Below are 11,079 nucleotides of genomic sequence, written 5' to 3'. Positions count from 1 at the left end.
TTGCTAAAAGAATCAGTCACTTATTTATGTTGCCCTTAGTTAGGACACCATAAAACTGGTGACAGGTTCCCTTTAAACTATATAAATGTTACACCACTTTTTATACCACCTTGGAGATGGTATAATTTTTTTCCAATACTGCATACGTGTCTCCGGACATTCTCCCACTCTCCAAGTCCATCAAGACATACCAGAAGATGCATGATTCAGCACAATGTATTTATTTTCATGATATAGTGCAGGCATCCTCAAACTGCGGCCCTCCAGCTGTTGCAAAACTACAACTCCCAGCATGCCCGAACAGCCTACAGGTATCAGCCTACAGCAGGGCATTGTGGGAGTTGTAGTTGTACAACAGCTGGAGGGCCGCAGTTTGAGGATGCCTGATATAGTGTATCATTCACCTCAATAATCTTCAGTAGTCAAATAAGACCAATAAAGTGCAGTGTCTATTAAAGTGCAATGTCCAATATAAAATGTTTCAATACTTATCGATCCAGATGTAATGAGGATGTTCACATAGGAGAAGCAGAGTCGGTGTGCCCACATGCTCTGCAAGACATTTCGGGACACCACGCCCCCCTTACCCAAACATAACCATGGGAACCTCAAATTCTTTGAGACAAATCCATATTTTTTCCGTGTGGAATCTGCAGCAAAAATGTACATGTTGTGGATTTTAAAATCTGCAGTGTGTTCAGTATTGTTCACCAAATACCTCATTTACATGCATTGCTGGTAAAATATGAGTGGATTCTGTTAGGATTTAGTTATGGAAGCCCCTCTTAAATCCTGGAAAAGTGTAAACCTGGTCTAATGGGGCTGTGCTGTGACTACATAAATATTTCTGTGGGTAAATCGCATGCAGCATGCAACTATTAACTTGTATGCAGCTACCAACTAGGCCCCTTTTACATCACATGCGTATAAGGGTAAGTTTCCCTCCCCTTGAACCACCCTCCAGAATATGAATTACAATGCTTTAAGCATTTGATCATACATACATGTACAGTTGCAAGAAAAAGTATGTGAACCCTTTGGAATGATATGGATTTCTGCACAAATTGGTCATAAAATGTTCTCTGATCTTCATCTAAGTCACAACAATAGACAATCACAGTCTGCTTAAACTAATAACACACAAAGAATTAAATGTTACCATGTTTTTATTGAACACACCATGGAAACATTCACAGTGCAGGTGGAAAAAGTATGTGAACCCCTAGACTAATGACATCTCCAAGAGCTAATTGGAGTGAGGTGTCAGCCATCTGGAGTCCAATCAATGAGATGAGATTGGAGGTGTTGGTTACAGCTCCCCTGCCCTATAGAAAAAACACACACCAGTTCTGGGTTTGCTTTTCACAAGAAGCATTGCCTGATGTGAATGATGCCTAGCACAAAAGAGCTCTCAGAAGACCTACGATTAAGAATTTTTGACTTGCATAAAGCTGGAAAGGGTTATAAAAGTATCTCCAGAAGCCTTAATGTTCATCAGTCCACGGTAAGACAAATTGTCTATAAATGGAGAAAGTTCAGCACTGCTGCTACTCTCCCTAGGAGTGGCCGTCCTGTAAAGATGACTGCAAGAGCACAGCGCAGACTGCTCAATGAGGTGAAGAAGAATCCTAGAGTGTCAGCTAAAGACTTACAAAAGTCTCTGGCATATGCTAACATCCCTGTTAGCGAATCTACGATACGTAAAACACTAAACAAGAATAGATTTCATGGGAGGATACCACAGAGGAAGCCACTGCTGTCCAAAAAAAAAACATTGCTGTACATTTACAGTTTGCACAAGAGCACCTAGATGTTCCACAGCAGTACTGGCAAAATATTCTGTGGACAGATGAAACCAAAGTTGAGTTATTTGGAAGAAACACACAACACTATGTGTGGAGAAAAAGAGGCACAGCACACCAACTACAAAACCTCATCCCAACTGTGAAGTATGGTGGTGGGGGCATCATGGTTTGGGGCTGCTTTGCTGCGTCAAGGCCTGGACGGATTGCTGTCATCGAAGGAAAAATGAATTCCCAAGTTTATCAAGACATTTTGCAGGAGAACTTAAGGCCATCTGTCCACCAGCTGAACCTCAACAGAAGATGGGTGTAGCAACAGAATGGCTTAAACAGAAGAAAATACACCTTCCGGAGTGGCCCAGTCAGAGTCCTAACCTCAACCCGATTGAGATGCTGTGGCATGACCTCAAGAAAGCGATTCACACCAGACAGCCCAAGAATATTGCTGAAACAGTTCTGTAAAGAGGAATGGTCAAGAATTACTCCTGACCGTTGTGCATGTCTGATCTGCAACTACAGGAAACGTTTGGTTGAAGTTATTGCTGCCAAAGGAGGTTCAACCAGTTATTAAATCCATTATGACTTAGATGAAGATCAGATCACATTTTATGACCAATTTGTGCAGAAATCCATATCATTCCACAGGGTTCACATACTTTTTCTTGCAACTGTATGTATGATCATACATTCACATACATGTTTTTACAGACATAAAAACACAGGGGCATAATTTTACACATGGGCTCTTTCAAATAGGCATTCTACACATGCAGACATGGTATTACACATACATGCAGACTTTTACACTCACATTTCTACACACAGACAGATGATTTTACACACATGAAGGTACATTTTTGCACACGGACCCCTGTTACATACATACCTCTACATGAGCAGTTCTGCTTTTACATATACACAGTTTCCCCCCATCATTCGGCGCTCAATGCCCCATAATTAGAATGTTTGAAATCTTTGCTAATATTTTGAAAAGGAAATTCAGGCATTGAAGTAATTATTCAGACCCTTTACTCAGTACTTAAAGCACCTTTGGCAGGAATTATAGCCTCTAGTCATCTTGGGTGAAATGCTGTAGGCAGGCATTCATGTGTCTTTTACTGCAAAGAGGCTACTTTCTGGGCACTCTGCCATAAAGCACAGATTGGTGGTGTGCTGCAGTGATGGTTGATCTTCTAGAAGTGCTCCCATCTGCACACAGGATCTTTGGAGCTCAGCAAGAGTGACCTTTGGGTTCTTAGTCACCTTTCTTACCAAGGCCCTTTTGCCCCTTATTATTTAGTTTGATGGGGTAGCCATCTAATAATTATGGAGGCCGCTGTGCTCTTAGGAACTTTCAGTGCAGCAGTAAGGTTTTTGTACCCTTCTCTGCATCTGTGGCTCCACACGTTCCTGTCTCTGAGCTCTACCAGCAGTTATATAGGGAAGTTATATAGACAGGGCTGTCTTTCCAAATCAAGTCCAATCAAATACATTTACTACAGCTCCAACCAGGTGTAGAAACATCTCAAAGATGATCAAGAGAAATGGGAGGCCTCCAGAACTAAATTTCAAGTGTCATAGCAAAGGGTCTGAATACTTATGTCCATCTGAAATTTTCGTTTTCCTTTTTGATGAATTTGCCAAAATGTATAAAATTCAGTTTTTGCTTTCTCATTATGGGTATAGAGTGGAGTGGACACCTGGATGTTCGTGTTCGACGGGTTCGGCCGAACTTCACAAAAAAGTTGGAGTTCGGGACCTGAACTTGACCCCAAAGTCAATGGGGACCCGAACTTTAGATCACTAAAATGGCTCTAAAAATGTAATGGAAAGGGCTAGAGGGCTGCAAATGCCAGCAAAATGTGGTTAAGAGCATGGTAACTGTTCTTCAAACAAATGTGGATAGAGAAATTACTTCAAATAACATAAAATACGTAAGAATAAAAAATAATAATCTTGATCTAGGAGGACGAGGTCCATATGGAGTAGGAGTTTGAGAAGGCAGTGGATGTGGCGGTGTAGGTGGAAGCGGTGGTGGAGGAGGTAGCCTACACTGGTTTTTGGTTTTAAATTTTATAAAAAATTTTACATTAGGGTACACCCCAAAACATTGGGAAATATAACCTGTGATAACCCCCTCCAGCCGTGCTAAACAAACGTTCAGACAATACACTGGCTGCAGGGCAGGCCAGCACCTCCAAGGTGTAAAGGGCAAGCTCAGGCCATGTGCCCAAATTGGCGACCCAGAAGTTGAAGTGGGCAGACCCATCAGTCAGTACGTGTAGGTGTGTGCATACATACTGCTCCACCATATCGCACGTACCCATGATGTTCACGATCCAATTGGATATCTGCTCTATTAACTTTCGATGTTCTTTTCTGCACCTACCATTTTGATCACGGTTAGTGGCGAATCAGGGTTCCACGCTGGAGAGGGAGCGTGAGAAAGGGATACCACATCCAATGGAGGTCAATTGTATGAAATTAAATATGATTGAGCGGAAAAGATGGACAAATTATTGAAGCGCAAATGTGGGACAAGTTGTTAAAGTTTAAGCATTGAATGAAAGGGGGGGGGGGGTCAATTAAAGAAGAATTTTTTAAATTGAATTCCCTGTCATCTATGCAGAGCAGGGGTTTGTATACTGCAAAATTGGTAAAATGTCACCTGACAATGTAACAGACGATTTTTTAGAAATTTATGTCCCTGTCACCTATGCAGAGCAGGGGCTTAATCACAGCAAAAATGGTCAAATGTCACCCAAGAATGTTACAGACAAATTAGTGAGATTTGTTTACCTGTCTACTAGGTATAGCAGGGGTATATCGCAGCCAAAAATTGGTGAATTTCCCCCGAAAATGTAACAGACAAATTAGTGCATTTTTTTTAACTGTCTTGTAGGTATAGCAGAGGTATATCACAGCCAAAATTGTTGAATTTCACCCGAATATGTAACAGACAAATGAGTGATTTTTTTTTACCTGTCTACTAGGTATAGCAGTGGTATATCACAGCCAAAAACTTGTGAATTTCACTCGAAAATGTAGCAGACAAATTAGTGAAATGTTTTTACCTGTCTACTAGGTAGAGCAGGGGTATATCACACCCAAAAATTGGTTAATTTTACCCAAAAATGTAACAGACAAATTAGTGAAATGTTTTTACCTGTCTACTAGGTTGTCACAACCAGACAGCTGAGAAGCTCTGACAGAGGCCTTTCAGAACCTCCTCCTTGAGTTTCTGTGTTGTGGTATTCAGCTCCTCCTCTCGTTAGCCTCTCTCAGCTGTCATGTGTTGGACTAATTGCTTCCCTTTAAATTCTTCCCCAGAAGGCTTTTCTGGGCGGCTTATATTTCTTCCTGGAGTATGTGTGCATGCCCATCTGGTTCTCCTCTCCTCTACAAAGTTAAGTGTTAAACTGTTATCTGTTATTTTCTGTTTGCTGAATCCCAGGTGACCCTGACTCCCTCCGTGTCTGGTGTAGGGAGCCGGTGGTCGTGTCCCCTCACTATTGCAGGGTGCTCAGGGGTTATATAGTCAAGGTACGTGGATATGCATACCTCCACCATTCGGATCTATGCATAGGCTGAGCAGCCAGGGAAAGTGCCAGGTCTTCTACAGGGGTCTCCCTTTTGTTCCTTAGCTTTTGGATCCAGCGAGTCATTTATGCATGTTGTTTTGCCTTGTTACCTGTACACATTCCGTGACATAGGTACAGCAGGGGTATATTACACCCAAAAATTGGTGAATTTAACGCAAATATGGAACAGACAAATTAGGCCTCATGCACACGACCGTTTTTCGGGTCCGCATCCGAGCCGGTTTTTGTGGCTCGGGTGCGGACCCATTCACTTCAATGGGACCGCAAAAGATGCGGACAGCACTCCGTGTGCTGTCCGCATCCGTTGCTCCGTTTCAAGCCCCCACAAAAAAAATATAGCATGTCCTCTTCTTGCCTGTTTTGCGGACAAGAATAGGCATGTCAACAATGGGCCGCCCGTTCCGTTCGGCAAATTGCGGAAGGCACACGGGCGTGTGCATGTAGCCCTAGTGAAATGTTTTTACCTGTCTACTAGGTAGAGCAGGGGTATATCACACCCAAAAATTGGTTAATTTCACCCGAAAATGTAACAGACAAATTAGTGAAATGTTTTTACCTGTCTACTAGGTACAGCAGAGGTATATCACACCCAAAAATTTGTGAATTTGACCCGAATATGTAACAGACAAATTAGTGAAATGCTACCTGTCTACTAGGTATAGCAGTGGTATATCACACCAAAAAATTAGCGAATTTTACCCGAAAATGTAACAGAAAAATTAGTGAAATGACATAAAATAAAATAAAATACGTACAAATAAAAAAAATAATCCTGATTTATGAGGTGGAGGTTCATATGGAGTAGGAGGTTGAGGAGGCAGTGGACGTAGCAGTGTAGGTGGAAGCAGCGGTGGAGGAGGACGAGGTAGCCAACACTGGTTTTTGTTTTTAATTTTATTTATTTTTTATTAGGGTACACTCCAAAAGAGAGGGAAATATCCAAAATACAACAATGAGCAATTGCACTGTAGTATAACAATGGCTGGGTAAGGCCGGTATACCTGTCTATTCTGCACTAAGTACGGACAAGTCCTGTGGGATCCATGCCTGGTTCATTTTAATGAACTTGAGCTTGTCCACATTGGCTGTGGAAAGGCAGCTGCGCTTTTCTGTGATAACATCCCCTGCCGTGCTTAACACACGTTTAAAAAAATACACTGGCTGCAGGGCAGGCCAGCACCTCCAAGGCGTAACGGGCAAGCTCAGGCCATGTGCCCAATTTGGAGACCCAGAAGTTGAAGGGGGCAGACCCATCATTCAGGGCATGTAGGCGTGTGCACACATACTGCTCCACCATGTTGCTGAAATGCTGCATCCTGCTAAGACGTTCCATATCAGCTGGTGGTGCTGGTTGTTGTGGCGTACTGACAAAGCTTTTCCACATTTCGGCCATGCTAAACCTGCCTTCTGAGGTGCCGGTGGTGCCCCAGCTGCGTTGGTGACCTCTTCCTCCTTTTTCTGCCTTCGCCTTGTGCTTCCACTGTGCCCCCGCTGTCAGGTGGAAATGCCACCAGCAGCACATCTACCAGCGTGCGCTTGTCCTCGTGCATCTTACGATCGCGCTCCAGTGACGGAATTAAGGGCAGTACGTTGTCCTTGTAACGGGGATCCAGCAGCGTGGCCACCCAGTAATCAGTACAAGTTAGAATGTGGGCAACTCGGCGGTCATTGCGGAGACACTGCAGCATGTAATTGCTCATGTGTGCCAGGCTGCCCAGAGGGAGGTGTATCCAGTGGTGTATCTTGGTTTTGTGCTGCCCTAGGCGAGACTAAACCCGGGCACCCCCCTAATATACATTTGACCCACCCCTTCCTGTCAAGGTCAAACCCCTTCCTTGGTAAACCCCACCCCTTCCTCTTTAGACTCCACCCTTTCCTGTTAAAAAAAAGAAACTATGCACATTTCTAGTTTGACACAAATATTTTGTATTTTACAGATGTATAAAAAATATATAAAAATCTGCAAAATACAAAGTATGTGTGTCAGAAGTTGCACTTTTTGAATTTTTAGAATAATGATACAGGCAGTCATTTTATTTAATACATTTGTGCTAATTTCTGTATTGGTTGGAGGGGGGTGAGGGGCAGTATTACACAATCTGTATATGTATAAAAAAATATATAAAGATTGTGTAATACTGCCCCTCACCCCCCCCCCCCCCTCCAACAGCACAGAAATTAGCACAAATACATGAAATAAAATGGCTGTATCATTATTCTAAAAAATAAAAAAGCACAACTTCTAACACAAATGTATTTTACAAACTACTTTTTTTTTTTTTTTTAAACAATGTGCAGCTAGAGAGAGTACAGTATTAACCCTTCCCTAATTCTCCCCCCTCTAACCACCCAACGGGTCACAACCCCCTTACCCCATAAAACAACTAAGTAATGGATTTTTTGTGACTTACTGTAATTTAAGTACTTACAGTTTTTGAAGACAGCAGGCTCAGGGATCAGTGCATTGGTGGCCTGGGTCCTGGCCTCAGTGTTCACGGTGACCGTGTGCAAGATCCGTTCTGCACTTGGAGGCGATAAGGCTCACCCTAGCGTTGCCGGCCCGTGACTTCACCTCCATGTGACGTCACGACGGCAACACGCGGATGCCGCTCGCATAGTGAAGGATCTGATCGGACAAGGGGCAAAAAATTTTTTAGCATATTGTGTAACTATCACTAAGCAAACAAGGCTTTTTGCATCCCCATTGGCAAGTGCCACCCTAGGCAAATGCCTTGTTTGCCTCGTGATAGATACACCCCTGAGTGTATCGTCTGTGTCCTCTGTATCCCCCCAGCCACGCACCAGTGATGGCCATGAGCCGGTTTGGGTGCCACCCTGCTGTGAACATGGTTCCTCCTCCTCTATCTCATCCTCCACCTCATCATCCTCCAGAACTGTGCCCTGGCTGGACAATTGTGTACCTGGCATTTGTGGGTGCAGGAACCCACCCTCGGAGCCACTTGAATGACTGGCCGGAAACCTTATGAAATGATCCCTCTTCCTCCTCCTCCTCCTGTGCCACATCCTCCTCTATCATCGCCATGAGCATTTTTTCAAGGAGGCATAGAAGTGGATAGAAACGCTGAGAACGGCGTTATCGGCACTGGCCATGTTGGTGGAGTACTCGAAACAGCACAGCAAGGAACACAGGTCTCGCATGGAGACCCAGTCATTGGTGGTGAAGTGGTGCTGTTCCGCAGAGCGACTTACCCGTGCATGCTGCAGCTAAAACTCCACTATCGCCTGCTGCTGCTCACACAGTCTGGCCAGCATGTGCACTGTAGAGTTCCACCTTGTGGGCACGTCGCATTTGAGGCGGTGAGCTGGAAGGCCGAAGTTACGCTGCAGCGCTGACAGGCGAGCAGCAGCAGGGTGAGAACGCCGAAAGCACGCACAGACGGCCCGCACTTTCTGACATATCGGGATAATTTTTAAGGAACCTCTGCACCACCAAATTCAGCACATGCTCCAAGCAAGGGATGTGCGTCAAACCGGCTAGTCCCAGAGCTGCTATGAGATTTCGCCCATTATTGCACACCACGAGGCCGGGCTTGAGGCTCACTGGCACCAACCACTCATCGGTCTGTTGTTCCATGCCCGTCCACAGCTCCTGTGCAGTGTAGAGTTTGTCCTCCAAACAAATAAGTTTTAAAACGGCCTGCTGTCGTTTACCCCTGGCTGTGCTGAAGTTGGTGGTGAAGGTGTTACGCTGACCGGATGAGGAGCCGGTAGAGCATGAGGAAGCGGAGTAGGAGGAGGAAGCAACAGGAGGCAAACTGAAGCGCCCTGAAATCCTTGATAGTGGAAGGATATGCGCCAAACTGCTATCCTCCTCAGGCCCAGCTGCCACTGCATTTACCCAGTGTGCTGTTAGGGAGATATAACGTCCCTGACCGTGCTTACTGGTCCACGTATCCGTAGTCAGGTGCACCTTGCCACAGATGGTGTTGCGCAGTGCACACCTGATTTTGTCCCCCACTTGGTTGTGCAGGGAAGGGATGGCACGCCTGGAAAAGTTGTGGCGGCTGGGCACGACGTACTGTGGGACAGCCACCGCCATAATGCTTTTAAAACTCTCCGTCTCCACCAGATGGAATGACAGCATTTCAAAGGCCAGTAATCTTGAAATGCTGGCATTCAGGGCCAGGGATCGCGGGTGGGTAGGGGGGTACGTCCTCTTCCGCTCCAGTATTTGGGAGATGGAGAGCTGAACGCTTCCGTGGGACATTGTGGAGCTTCTTGGTGACCCAGTGTCACGGAAGGTGTACAGGTAACAAGACAATGCAAAATGAATGTATGACTCACTGGATCCAAAACTAAGGAACAAAAGGGAGACCCCTGCATAAGACCTGCCACTCTCCCTGACTGCTCAGCCTATGCGAAAATCCCAATGGTAGATGATCGCATATCCTCGTACCTCGACTGTATAACACCTGAACACCCTACAATAGTGAGGGGACACGACCACCGGCTCCCTACACTAGACACGGAGGGAGTCAGGGTCACCTGGGATCCAGCAAACAGGAAATCACATAAGAATGTAACACTTATCTTGTAGCAGACTGGGAAATAGGATCAGCATGCACACACACTCCAGGAAGTTGTATAAGCCGCACACTAATGCATTATGGGGAGGAATTTAAAGGGATGCAATCAGTCCAACTACATGACAGCTGAGAGAGGCTAACGAGATGAAGAACTGAAAACCAAAACAAAGAATAGCTCAAGGAGGAGGTTCTGAAAGGCATCTGTCAGAGCTTCTCAGATGTCTGGTTGTGACAGTACCCTTCCCTCTACGAGTGGACTCCGGACACTCAGAGCCCACCTTCTCAGGATGGGACCTATGGAAAGCCCTGATGAGACGAGTGGCCTTAATGTCCGTCACTGGGACCCACATCCTCTCCTCAGGACCATAACCCTCCCAATGAACGAGGTACTGGAGAGAACCGCGGACAACACGAGAATCCACAATCCTGGAGACCTGAAATTCAAGATTCCCATCAACCATAATCGGAGGAGGAGGCAAAGGCGAGGGTACAATGGGTTGAACATAAGGTTTTAATAAGGACTTATGAAAAACATTATGGATCTTCCAAGTCTGAGGAAGATCAAGACGGTAGGCAACAGGATTGATGACAGACAGGATTTTGTAAGGCCCAATAAACTTAGGACCCAACTTCCAGGAAGGAACCTTCAATTTGATATCCTTGGTAGACAACCACACCAGATCACCAACATTCAGGTCCGGACCAGGCACACGTCTCTTATCTGCCACACGCTTATATCTCTCACTCATGCTCTTTAGATTATCCTGAATCTTTTGCCAAATAGATTACAAAGACGAGGAGAATCTGTCCTCATCAGGTAAACCAGAAGACCCCTCTCCCGAGAAAGTCCCAAATTCTCAAAATGGCCCTCAGGGGTATTGAAGGCCGTCTTCCATTCGTCTCCTTCTCTGACCCTGACGAGGTTGTATGCCCCTCTTAGATCTAATTTGGAAAAGACTTTAGCCCCAACAATCTGGTTAAACAGGTCTGGGATCAGAGGAAGCAGATAAGGGTCACGAATAGTGATACTGTTCAGCTCCCTGAAATCCAGACAAGGTCTTAAAGAACCATCTTTTTTCTTAAAGAAAGAACCAGCGGCAACAGGTGACTTCGAGGGTCGTTTGTGTC

The sequence above is a fragment of the Bufo gargarizans genome, chromosome 1 (genome assembly GCF_014858855.1).
Source record: "Bufo gargarizans isolate SCDJY-AF-19 chromosome 1, ASM1485885v1, whole genome shotgun sequence".
Lineage (NCBI taxonomy): Eukaryota > Metazoa > Chordata > Amphibia > Anura > Bufonidae > Bufo > Bufo gargarizans.
The sequence above is the reverse complement of the archived record's forward strand: the minus strand, read 5'-3'. Positions refer to the sequence as shown.